At 38.9% G+C, this 12715-nt stretch overlaps 1 long non-coding RNA gene across 1 annotated transcript; it reads left to right on the forward strand.

Annotated features, from left to right (window-relative positions):
* The first annotated feature begins 8765 nt into the window (after positions 1-8765).
* Positions 8766-12002, forward strand: LOC115924578. Its single transcript, XR_004064371.1, has 3 exons — positions 8766-9016; positions 10457-10581; positions 11100-12002. It is a non-coding gene; the product is annotated as an uncharacterized LOC115924578 (long non-coding RNA).
* The last annotated feature ends 713 nt before the right edge of the window (positions 12003-12715 follow it).

The following is a 12715-nucleotide window of genomic DNA, read 5'->3' on the forward strand; positions in this document are numbered from 1 at the left end:
TTACATCACGAAAATGGTCCATTACACTGAAAACAATTTAGTTAGCAACCACCTTCATAGAAAGACCACCTGCCGGTAAAGACAACACTTTCTGTTTCCCTCGAGGAGCAAAAGTCATTAAAACATTAAGGACTAAAAAAACCTCTTAATTAAAGGAACTCAAAACACAAAAGGAACCTATATAAATATATAAAGACCATCTACCAATAAACATTGCATTTCTTATCTCCCTGTGAGCATTCTTTATATGCAGGTCTCACTGTAAATGATAACAGTTCAATCAGGGGTATCGCTAGACCATTTAAGAGGTGGTCGGGTGGGGGGGGGGGGTGTTGATGAACCAAATGTGATGACATATTAGCTGGAAATTTTCCAAAGCACACAAAAGTTGCATGCTATTACAGCAGGCGTGGACCAAGGGGGGTCAAGCCCCCCCCCCCCCCCCCCCCGACAAACAAAAAAGAGAGAGAGAAGGAAAAGAAGGATAAGGGAAGAGGAGAGAAAGAGAAAGAAAGAAGAGGAAGAAGAAAAGAAAAGGGGGAAATTAAGAAGAGCGGGGGGCGTAAGGGCCTTGCCTCCCAGGGTGTTGCCTTCTCTCTCCCCCCCCCCCCCCCCCCCCTCAGCAACAAAAAAAAGAGGAGATAAAGGGAAGGGAAAACAGAGTCAGAAGAAACATTTGTAAAAGTGATATAAACAACCCTTTTTTTCACTCTGGTTCTAAAGGGTATAAAACACAATTTGTCATCGTTATCATATTACAGGTCAATATAGTCTACTTTTTGAAACGTAATCCCGAGCCCGCCATCTTTATTATATCACGTACGACAATGATTTGTTTTCACACATAAAATAATAGGCTGATCATATTGAAAATGGTTATTGATTTACAGTATCTGGCAATCTGAGATACATAACTATTTGATATGATCCCCGAGGAATAATGGCCTGCTGCAAGAGCCGACGTAGGATGATAAGGATTCACAAAATACAGTGTTTAAGGCGGGTTTCGAGGGAGTTGGTGTATATGACCATAATGACACCCACAGAAACTAACCATATTCATTACAGAACAAAACATGAAGAAGGAGCCCCTCGACTCCATATTGTAAATATACATTTTCTTTCAGAATTTAGAAACTTTAGCAATGATAATGCTCTGTATGGACTCAAAATTCTCAGAAAGTTCTTCCGGAGGGAAAGAAACCCTGGTGAAAGTCCCCCTAAGGCGGGCCCCTAAATGTTATCTGCCCATTTTATAATGACTCAAATCCCCGAGGTTTCATGAGGCTCAGCCCCCCTAGACCCCACGCCAATCAGTGACCTGCTAGTGTCATGAATAAGGTATCAAAGTATGCTCATCTGCCCATATCCCAGAGCTTCCAGGGGCTCCGCCCCTTGAGCCACGCCGGGGCCTTGCCCCTTGACCCCACGCCAATTTACGCTATGCTTTACCTAATCGCAATTATTTTAGCCTCCCCTTACCCACTTTGAAAAACGTTTAGTGGGGCCTGCATGTAAGAGAGGTGGTGATGAAGATTTTTTTAGTCTGCCCTCCCACCCCCCCCCCCCCCCTTATGTTTTTGTTCATTACACCACTGCTGGTCACCATTATGTACCAATATTATTTTGGAGTTCAAATTTGCCCCCCCCCCCTAAGAAATCCTGTATTACAGTGTTGAGTATCAGACACTATCTCAATCATTCAGATTTCAAACCATTCTGCAATTCAGTATTATATTGATATTTATTGTATTTATTACTGTATATCAGCAATTTAGTTTTCAATTCACACAAGTTATATACTGATACAATGGCAAGTATCAGCTAATATATTTCATTCGCTAAGATTTCAGATAATGTTTTCCTTCCATCTCGTATATTTCTTATTTCAGTATTAAACACATGCATCGTACAAGTACATAGGTACAAAATATAATTATACTCGTGATATATAGCCTTTTTACTCTAAAGGAAATTGAAAGAAAAAGAAGAAGACTTTAGAAAGATGGTAATATTATACATGTATGATAAACAAGATGAAGAATACGACTGCTTTCTAACATGCCTCCGACCTCCATGCACTATTTCCAATTTCTACTACATACTGTATAATTCTCAGGACTTTGTATTTCCCAGAAAACTATATCCTGTCTCCAAACTCAGCTTATTTTACCTCCCCCATGATGCTGCACACTTATAGAGCAATTCACGGTTAGCACATGGCTGCAATGACCCTGAATATCCACAGATCTTCAAAACATGAAGAGGTCCCACTTTGTATATTTTGAAATAATCACTCCTACAGCGATGGAGATGCTACATACTTAGCCTTTGTTTCCCTTTTCAAAGAATACTTCAACCTGTGTATCATGGAGTGCTCTTCTTGTGCATAAATGAATAATGATTACATAACTTTCATGAGCACGTACCCAGTATTTTGTCTCTGTGTATTTCATAATTTGTTCTACAATGACCTTTATCTGCTCATGCTCAGACTGCAACCGTGAACTGGCTTATTGATTTACCTCCATCCATGATTTTCATATGAGACTGTGATTCACGTACTTGACCAAAGACTCGTAATTACCACTGATTGACCTCTGTCTTGAGGACCTTTGGCCTATGACCTACTTACCCCCAAGGTCCTATAGTGGTAGTTCATCTCCTATGATACATAATGGTAACATGTTTGAAGTTCATTGCTCAAAGAGTCCTTGAAATATTGAGATTAATGAGGCTAAAACATACAATTTTCCAGGGAGTATTTCATAAAGTCTAAGAACGACTTAAGTTTGACTTAATTATGGCAGACCGTTCATGCCATTGTGTTCTCTCACCATTTACTGGCATTGGTCCCAGAAGGGAAGTACAAATCATGGTCACAAATCTACAGAAGTTACATTTTTTGATGACCTTTGACCAAATTACCCCAAATCTAATCGGGGCCGCCTCCCTATGGTGATAAATACTATCCCCATGTTTGGAGTTCATACCTCAAATGCCCCCCCCCCCCTACTCAGTGTTTTTTAGGGTACGCGTATGCATGTTCCCTCATTTTGAAAACACCCTCCTAAGTCCGGTGTGTACAGTCAATAGTACGGGCCGATTTGTTGTGTATTACGAGCCGGACGTTGTTGCGTGAAAATACCCCTTTACCAGAGATTTTGGGAACATGAATGTTCGTGTGGGGAGTAGTCCGCACTGCAAGGCTGCTCTATCACCATCTGGTCGCAGCCTGGATGGATCTGAAATTAGAAGCAATGAAGGCTAGTTCGAATTTGCCGTGGTTAAATGTACGCAATCCCCCCCCCCCCCCCCAAAAAAAAAAATGAAATAAAAATAAATAAATAAATAAATAAATAAATTATTTAAAAAAAAATAATAATAAATAAAAATAAATAAATAAATAAAAAAAATTAAAAAAATAAATAAATAAATGAATTAAAAAAAATAAAATAAAATAATAATAATAATAATAATAATAATAAATGTTTGTTTAAAGTATTGCTTGCATTTCCATAATTTGATTTAAACGAATTCATTTTCATTTGCTGCCTGTCGTGGCAACAAACGGAATTGACAAAAGACTTAACTCCGTTTCGTTGTAGATCAGCCATAGACGAAATAGTTCATGCATGGCTGATAAAGGAGTTTACAGATAGCACATGGTACAAATGACCCCAAATATCCACAGATCTTTTACACATGGAGAAGTTCCACTTTGAGCATATTAGAATAATAACTGCCAAAGTAATAGATGTGCTTCATGAATACCTTTTGTTTGCCCTCTTGAAAAGAATACTTCCACCAGCGTGTCATAGAATGTACCGTTGGTGCATAAATGAATAATGTAACATAACTTTCATGAGCGCATATCCAGTATTCATCTCTGTGGGTTTTACCTTTTTGGTACAAATGACCTTTATCTGCCCATGCGCAGATTGTATCTGTAAACTCCCTTATTGCCAATGAATGACTTTTTTCTGCCCATGCACATGCAAAACAATACTATCTACGAACTAGCCCATTCGCTTTCTTTGGAGCATTTCAAGGTAGCTCTTGAAACAATTTAATTCCCTTTGTGATGTTTGATGTTTGGGGGGCACATAAATGTAATTGATCGAGGTAAAACAAAGGGGTCTAAAAATGCCCCCCCCCCCCCCACTCAGTGTTATTTAGGGTACGCGTATGCGCGTTCCCTCCATTTGAAAGCATTTCCTAAGTCCGGTGTGTAAAATCAATACGGGCCAATTTTCTGTGTATTATGAGCCGGACTTTGTTGCGTGAAAATTACTGGAGATTTGGGGAACATGAATGCGGTCCATCCGTTCCCGTAGTGCATGGGGGGTGGGGGGGGGGGGGGGAGGGGGTAGCGGCCTAGAGGGAGGGGCCGGGGAGCAGAGCTTCAATATATTAATTATGTTGATTGCTCTGAGACTTTGGCCCGAATTCACAAAGGAGGTTTGTCGACAAACCTCCCTTTGTTTCGACAAACCTCCTTTGTGTTTTACAAACCAAGGTTTGTAAAAACGCTTCGAAACACGTCGTATGACGCACATAATTAACCTCGGTTTGTCGACAAACCTCCTTTGTGAATTCGGGCCTATATGTTTGGCTGATCCACTGCTGACCGCATCTACAGTGCAGGTTTGCAAAATTGTCAGTTTCTTCTTAAAGAATACCTATACCAGACGGTTTGTATAATGTTTATTGTCATAATAACGAGCATTATTGAACAACAAAAAATATAGAGAAGAGCTGAAAGGCTGAAATTGATATACCTGTACTATTTGAACCACGTGGTTGTTGGTGTTCATGGCAAACACAAGAAGACTTTCAATATTATGTGCTGGACAGATCCTGGCATGGTCGCTGTTCATGATCTGTTCTCGTCCTTGTTCTTGTTCTTGGTTGTTTGGATCATCTCGCCATGTTTGCAGGCGATGGTATTCTTTTGATAGTCGGTAAAGTCCGTGACGATCGGCTCAGTACGCATGTACAATGCTGTTGTATTGCTGCTCAGGTCTTCAATCACGCCCGATCGTTTTGCTTGCTTGATCTGTATTTTCTGTTTTTTTGTCAAAGCGATATTACGAGCTGATGGGCATTTTGGGGGCCCTAGACCGGAATAAGGAATGAACTCTGGCACGTCCTGGGCCGTAGTCAAGTTGGGCAAAGTAGTTACGACGACAAAGACGACGATGCACAAAGAAATCATAAAATATTTGGAAACTTCTTCCATTTCGTACCAAGATCTCAATCTCACAGTGGCAAAAGAACGAGGAAAAGAATGAAGCTTGGATGATGGATCCGTTGTGACACTCACTTCATGCAAGCACCGCAGTTTCGGTCACGACGTAAAACATGTATAAAGTAATTAGTAAATAAAAACAAATAATAGTTATGGTGGGTCATTTGTTTTGGGGTTTTGGTTTTTTGCCTAATAGATTGATGTGTCATAAGCTCTTTCGCAAGGAGAAGGTGAAAACAATGTTAAAGTTATAGACTAGTTTTGGTCATGCGATTGCATCCCGGCACCCCCCCCCCCCCCCCCACTCAGTGTTATTTAGGGTACGCATATGCTCGTTCCCTCTTTTTGAAAGCACCCCCTATCTGAGGACTGCCAACATTTCCGAACCCCCCTTTCGAGGGCTTTTCGCGGGCTTTTCCTGCCTTGGAGACCCCCCCCCCCCTAAATCATGAAAAATGCTCAGTGTACCCCCCTAAATTCGGAATAATTTCTCAGGAGTCCAAAGAGATGAGAGAAAAAAAAAAAACACCCCCTTTTAAAGAAATCTCCGGGTGAAAAGTTAATACACCCCTTTATTTACAATTCTCGGGCCGGAATTTGTCGCACGAAAAGTACCCCTTTACCGGACATTTTGGTAACACGCATGGGTCCGTCCGTTCTCAGAGTTGGGGGGGGGGTGGGGGCGGGGATTGCATTATTAAAGAAAAGTTGTGGAATCGATCAGAAAAGGTTGATCATCTAGCATATTAGTATTGGTGTGTATTGCAAGGCTCTGGAATCATCAAAATGATAATAAATTTGGCCCAATCTTGGTAAAGTTGCAAGCACTGTACACAGAAAGATGTATGCCTATATGGGACTACGCAATATCTATCCAGGCCGGATCGATATGATAATGTACCAAATATATCGATTAATGGGCGGTTTTCCGGCAAAATTTGTTTCATCACGTATTAGCCAAAACACATCCCTTCACATGATTGGTATTAATAAGAGCTTCCATTTCATTTTTTGATAGGGGGGGGGGGGGGCGTTTCCAACACTGGTCTATAACTTTAATCACTGAAATAAATAGAGCGATTTGTTGTGGATCGCTTGCTTCGTTTGCTTATATAGTCTCATGTGGTTGATTTGGGTTTACTTAGTGGGAGGGTGGTAAGTTTTGAGCAACAATTAGCAAATAAATAAAAATAAAACTATTCAACAACCTTTAACAAAACAAGAGGGTGAAGGAATAGAAACCGTCAATATGATATGTTATTTTGTAGAACATGAGGTAATTTCATTGAATTCCAATGCAACAATACTGAGTGACTAATAAAATCATTGAGAATTTATTTGGCAATATAAAACGTACTTGATCATCCGCATTGGGATTATATACGTAATACTGTCGGAGTATCTCATAAATTTAGTGTGGATGTCACCAGAATATAAGCTAAGACAAATACGTTATGCTTGTTTTTGTAAGACGTAGCATTTTTGAAATGTTACGTTTATGCGTTGATTTGCATCAGTGCACAATACGTGTAAACCTGTGATCTGAACATTTCGTCACCGGCCAGATATCAATTAATTTCCTTTCTTGTTATGATACTTTTAAATGGTTACATGGTTGTATTTTTTAAGTGCAGCACTTACAAGAGTTTTGTTTTGGGACTGAAATTGTAACTAAGCATTAGAAGAAAAAAAATGAAGAGACTGGAGTGGAAAATGAAAATTATTACGAGCTAGCGTAGCATAGAAACAGGAGATCTGGAGCAAAACGGATGATAGGAGAAGGGAAAGAGGCATAGAAAGCAATGCAATATGATAAAATAATGACAAAACAAACAATACGGTTGGTGCCCATATAATAATAATATAATAATAATAATAATACAATATTTATATAGCGCAAAATAAACATAAGTTTCTCTTTGCGCTGTACAAGCATAATTATAATCACATAAAATGAATCAACACAGAGAAGTATACAAATCTTATACTACTAAAATGACTAACTTAACATAGTAAATAACATAATAAAGAGATAGCTAACATGGTCAAAAACAAAGAACGTAAGTCAGGATAGTTTAAACTAATTAATTAAGGCCAAAGAGGTGCGTTTTTAGTGAAGATTTGAATGTTGCAGCAGTGGGTGCCTGTCGTATGAATTTGGGGAGATTGTTCCAAAGGTTTGGTCCAGCAACTGCAAATGATCTGCCCCCATAGAATATAGTATTGGTTTTTGGTACACAAAGTAATGCTTGATTGCTTGAACGGAGGGTTCGGGGTGGGTGGTATTGTTTGAGCAAATCAGTCAGGTATGAAGGAGAAGAACTATGTTGTGCTTTAAATGTAATTAATAAGAGTTTGAATATGATGCGCTTATCTACAGGAAGCCAGTGTAGTTTCTTCAGAGTACTAGTTATACTTTGTTGGTATGGAGTGCGAGTGACCAGTCTCGCTGCAATGTTCTGTATCATCTGGATCCGGTAAATGTCAATTGCGGGAAGTCCAAACAACAAGCTGTTACAGGAGTCTAATCTGCTTGTTACAAATGCATGCACCAGAGTGAGTGCACCTTGCTTCGAGAGGAAACATCTGATTTTACTTATGCACCTGATTCCTGCCATTGCTGATTTGCAAACAGTTTTTATATGTTCTTTCAAGGTGATGTGCTGGTCAAAGACAACCCCCAAATTTCTGGCACAAGGAACAGGATTAATGTCAACAAGATCATGACATTTACATATACACTCCGGGGCCCTTACAAAATATAATTTAATTATTCATGATTATATTGCCTTTTTTACTCAACAGGAAAAATGAAGAAGAAAAATAAGAAACTTTAGAAAGATGATAATATTAATATAAATCTTAAACAAGATGAATACGGTACAACTGCATCTCTAACAAGCCTCCGACCTACATTTACTATAACCAATTTCTACTACATACTGTATAATTATCAGAGCTTTGTATTTTCGGTGCTAAAATAAAAATGCCAGAGGTAAGTAGAAATATCGCAATCTGTATTGCCGCGCAATGCGAATTTATCCCCCGGCAGTGGCAGCGATTTTGTGCCATCCTTATGTTCGAAGGAGGGACAAAGATCACCTCTCCCCTCCCTGAAACAAAAGAGGTCGCCACTAGTGGCTCGGATTTTTGTGAAGACTAGGAGCAGCATCACCAATGTAATGCATCTCTGTAGAAAGTTTGAAAGAATTCTGTCAAGAAATGTGAAAGTTAGAGCGCATAAAAGACATAATTATGACCTTTGACCATATAAAAAACGGAACAATGAGGGCAGCATTGCCCAAGATTTTCAAAGAGATTCGATCATACACAGTATGTCCTCCGTAGGAGGACTAGAGGGCCAACTAAAATCGTGACCTTTGACATTTCATAGGTTCTGCATTGGATGCATTATGGGGGTTTTGTCCGATTTGAACGACGGTTTTGGAGGGTCAATGAATATTCATGAGCAATGACGTAAAAAATACGCCAACTACTGTTTGTTGATTGGCCATCGACAAAATGTTTTATGTATTAGGTCATGCATAAAACATTTTTTGCATTCCCAGAATTCCCTACGATTTGAGCACGAAAATGGCGGTTGTATGAACTGCAACTTTCAAGTTATTTAATTACGAAAAATGAAACATTTTTCTTTTAAGTGAATTTCTATTATAATAGAAGTTTGTCAAGTACATCTCAGTGAAGCAGAAAATCTTCAGGCGAACATTGGCATCGAAGTGATACCCCATGATATCAAGAAAAGTAAGTAAAGATCCATTTTGTGTGAAGGTCTCTGAAATGATTGTGATGTGTTCGTCATTGCAGTGAGCGGCTCTCCGCATTGTCACAACCGGTTAACCCCTTACCCCATCCTCTTTTCTTTCTTCTGACCAAAGAATATTAACTGATTGAATGATCGAACTCTAATTTAAGTCATCGACGGTAGTATTTTCAGAAACAATCAGGATTTTACCGTAGGTTATTTCATTAGAGCACATCTCATAATTTTAAGTTCAGTTCATAGCTTGATTTCCGATAGTAATCGGTCGTAGATGTGGACCTGTTGGAGACTGCGCAAATGGCTCATTGCTAGTCCAAGCCGATGAGATCTCGTCGAGCGGTTTATGATCTTCAATCCGCCGGTTCTAGCCGGCTGTAACACTCCACCAAGAAGCGACTGCGTTTCCTGAGCTGGCGCGGCTATAACTTACAGTGTGTTACTGTAAAGCCTAGGGCTAGGCTAGTATTCATAGCATAGTCTGGCCTGAATTTTCTGTCTCTTTTGTTCGTTAGCCCTTGATTTGGGTAGGGTCGGCTCCTCTCTTCAGCCGACCCTACCCAAATCAGAGGCTAACGAACGAAAGAGACAGAAACATTCAGGCTAAGCAAAGCCTAAGCAGAGCCTAGGGCTAGGCCTAGATCTATCATCTAGGTCTAGTCTAGATCTAGCACTTAAATATAAACAGCATTTAACCCCGCATCTAGTATAGGCCTATATCTAGGGCTAGATTCTAGGCCTAATGCATTCTAATAAAGAAAGACTATAAATGCCTGGTGTAGGTGGATTAAATAAATGATGTGGAAGTTATGGAGAGGGGGGGGGGGGTGCCCAATCATTCTGTGCCCCCCTTTTCAGATGTGGCATAGGTCTAGGGATGGGTCTAGATCTAGGTCTAGAGCCACCTACTAATAATACTAAAAATATATAGGCAATTAGATCTAGATCTAGCTTGTGTTATGCCATAGCAAAGAATTCCATAGCCATGGGTCTAGTCTCGTTTTTGCTCCACTAAAGTTAGACTAGACTAGTCGTGCACATGTGTCATTATTGTGATCCAGGTCCAGATTCAGCTTAGTTTGAATGTAGATCTAGATCTACTACTAGGCTAGATCTACCATCAACAACAAAAACAAAAGAAAAAAGGTGTCTCCTCCCCCCCCCCCCCCCCCCTCTCTCTTTCCCTGATTTTGCTCTTACTCATGTCATTGTGCCTTGTTTGAAATAATTAGTTTATTTTCAGGATTTTATGCCACCCCTTTTAGTTTTATGTTGGTGAGAATTCTGGATCCAACCCTACATATGATATGGATATTTCTTTCTTTATTACAGGACATGAACGAAGTTATAAACTGATGATAACTAATGCATGCATTTGATATTAGCAGAAACCTTACTAAGTTTATGTTTTCTTTAAATTGTAGATCCTATGGAACAAAGAAGCAGATAATGATCACAGAAGTGCAACAAAGAGCACCAGGACCTGATCATCAAATGTTATGGTGTAGATCTAATCAAGAACAGGACACCTAAGTTGAACTCTGGCAAGGTATGTTTGTATGAAGTTCGAAAATATTCAGGCTGTATAATCTAAGCCCATGCGAACACCGCACTCGACTTGGACTATATACAAAGATTTGGGGAACTGTCATCTTGTGTTGCATTATATCTTGTAATTCTCATTTATTCTCTAGCTTTTTATTTAGGTGACAAACTATGGTGTTGCTACAGTTTATTCTCTCAGCATATTAAAAGACGTACTCAAAGGCATTTTTTCCTAAATATTACATTATATCTAACAAACTTTTGTTCACAAAAGTCTAGCAAATAATAACTTAAAATAAATTGGAAATTACTTTTAAAATAATTGGAAATACATCTAAACCTTTACTCTTCTTTTCAAAAAAGGCCCTATCAGATAGACATAAGTTTATCATTTTTTAATAAAATTAAAATGCAAGACCTAAACAAAGTGGGAAGGTACTAGATCTATTTTTGAAAATCCAATGTAATGCAGCAGTTTTAATCTTATTTGATTTCTCCTCTCTTTTTGTTTTTATTATGCAGGTTGTCCCATGCAGAAGGTTTGATACCCAGGCTTCTTTTGTACAAGTCTCTAGTCCACCCTCATCTTGAGAACTGTTCCTGTGTCTGGGATCCCTACAACATCTCAGATGTCCAGGACGCTACTTCACAATGGGGACCACAAGTGAACCAGCAGTTTGAGATGATCAGCACCTTTAGTTGCCTACTATATCTACAACTACAAGGCACTCTGCAAGAAGGCTGGGAATGGTGCACAAGATAGTCGATGGTCTCTCCGCTCTCCCTTGAAAATTTTTCCACTGCACTACTTATAGCTACTTGCGCCCTCTATATAGCAAACAATGCCTAATCGGTGCCTGTTGGTCCCTCATGATCCTCTTTTTCTTATATTAATTGAGAGCTGATTTGATGAGATAACCACCTGTAAGTGACCTTGCAGGGTGGTCTAATCCCCCAGACCAAACTAGTACAGACGGGCTTTAACAAATCACGAGCAGGAAGTACCATGACATGACCCTCCAGTTGCACCAAGCCAGAAGCGACATAGACAAGTTTGTATTTGCCCAACACTCTGTCCCAAAGTTAATGGAACTTACTTCCAGCAAATATAGTGCATGCTGACAGTCCAGAGAACTGCCAGGGACTACTTCTGAGACATCTACTCTCCTTATCCCACTTAGAAACAATCTATCTTCCTCACACCACTTATAATCTTTAGTATTAATTCATCTTCGTGATAGGCTACAACGCCTTTTGAAGATTACCAGCTAAAGAAGAAGAAGAAGATATATCGAGGATCATGAAAGTAATCATTTGTTCTTTTAAATGCGTGTACATGAAACATAGTTTTTTTTATATTTAATCTTAAGTCAAGTTCTGACAAATATATTAGGGATGCTGAACTGGATAGTAAATTGAAGGGGGGGGGGATAAAATGATGTAGTTCGATAGTAAAACTGTAGTAATATAATTAATAACATTAATAATAATAACAATATTACAAATAGTAACAATAATGACAATGATCATGATAATAGCAGTAATAATAATGATAATACAGGTAGTAGTAAAAACAACAATAATGTCCAATGTAAGATAAAGTACTCATAAAACTCAGTATATACCTGTGCTTTACATAATAAAATAGCATGTTGATATTATTGATTTTTTTTCTCAAAATCTACAGTAAACGTTTACAACTGAAAAATTTGAATTCAAGAGACCCCCCCCCCCCCCCCTCCCCCATCCTTTTGTCATCCTTTTGTTGATGTCATGTTGGATTTAAAAAGATCTTTATAGAAACAAAATATGTTGATAAATGAGTTCATAGATGTTAATAAATTAGTTAATACTGCTTAATTCTGTTCTTTTCATTTTCTTATTTTGTGAAATATATGTGATGATGCTGGTGATTATGATGATGTAGGCACTCTGTAATGATAATGCTCTATGACTGAGGTGAGATGGGGGCTGATGCAGTCTTGTGTAGAATTGAGTATGGTGTTCGACCATTTGATGTTTGTTTATATCTGGCATCAGCGAGATAGATTTAACCATCTTTCCTAATGAGAGAGAAAGCGGAAATGTAACGAGAGTGGACAAGACTAATGTATAAATATAATATAAAAAATGGTTTA

This window comes from Strongylocentrotus purpuratus, unplaced genomic scaffold, assembly GCF_000002235.5.
Source record: "Strongylocentrotus purpuratus isolate Spur 01 unplaced genomic scaffold, Spur_5.0 spur5_scaffold_16, whole genome shotgun sequence".
Taxonomy (NCBI): domain Eukaryota; kingdom Metazoa; phylum Echinodermata; class Echinoidea; order Camarodonta; family Strongylocentrotidae; genus Strongylocentrotus; species Strongylocentrotus purpuratus.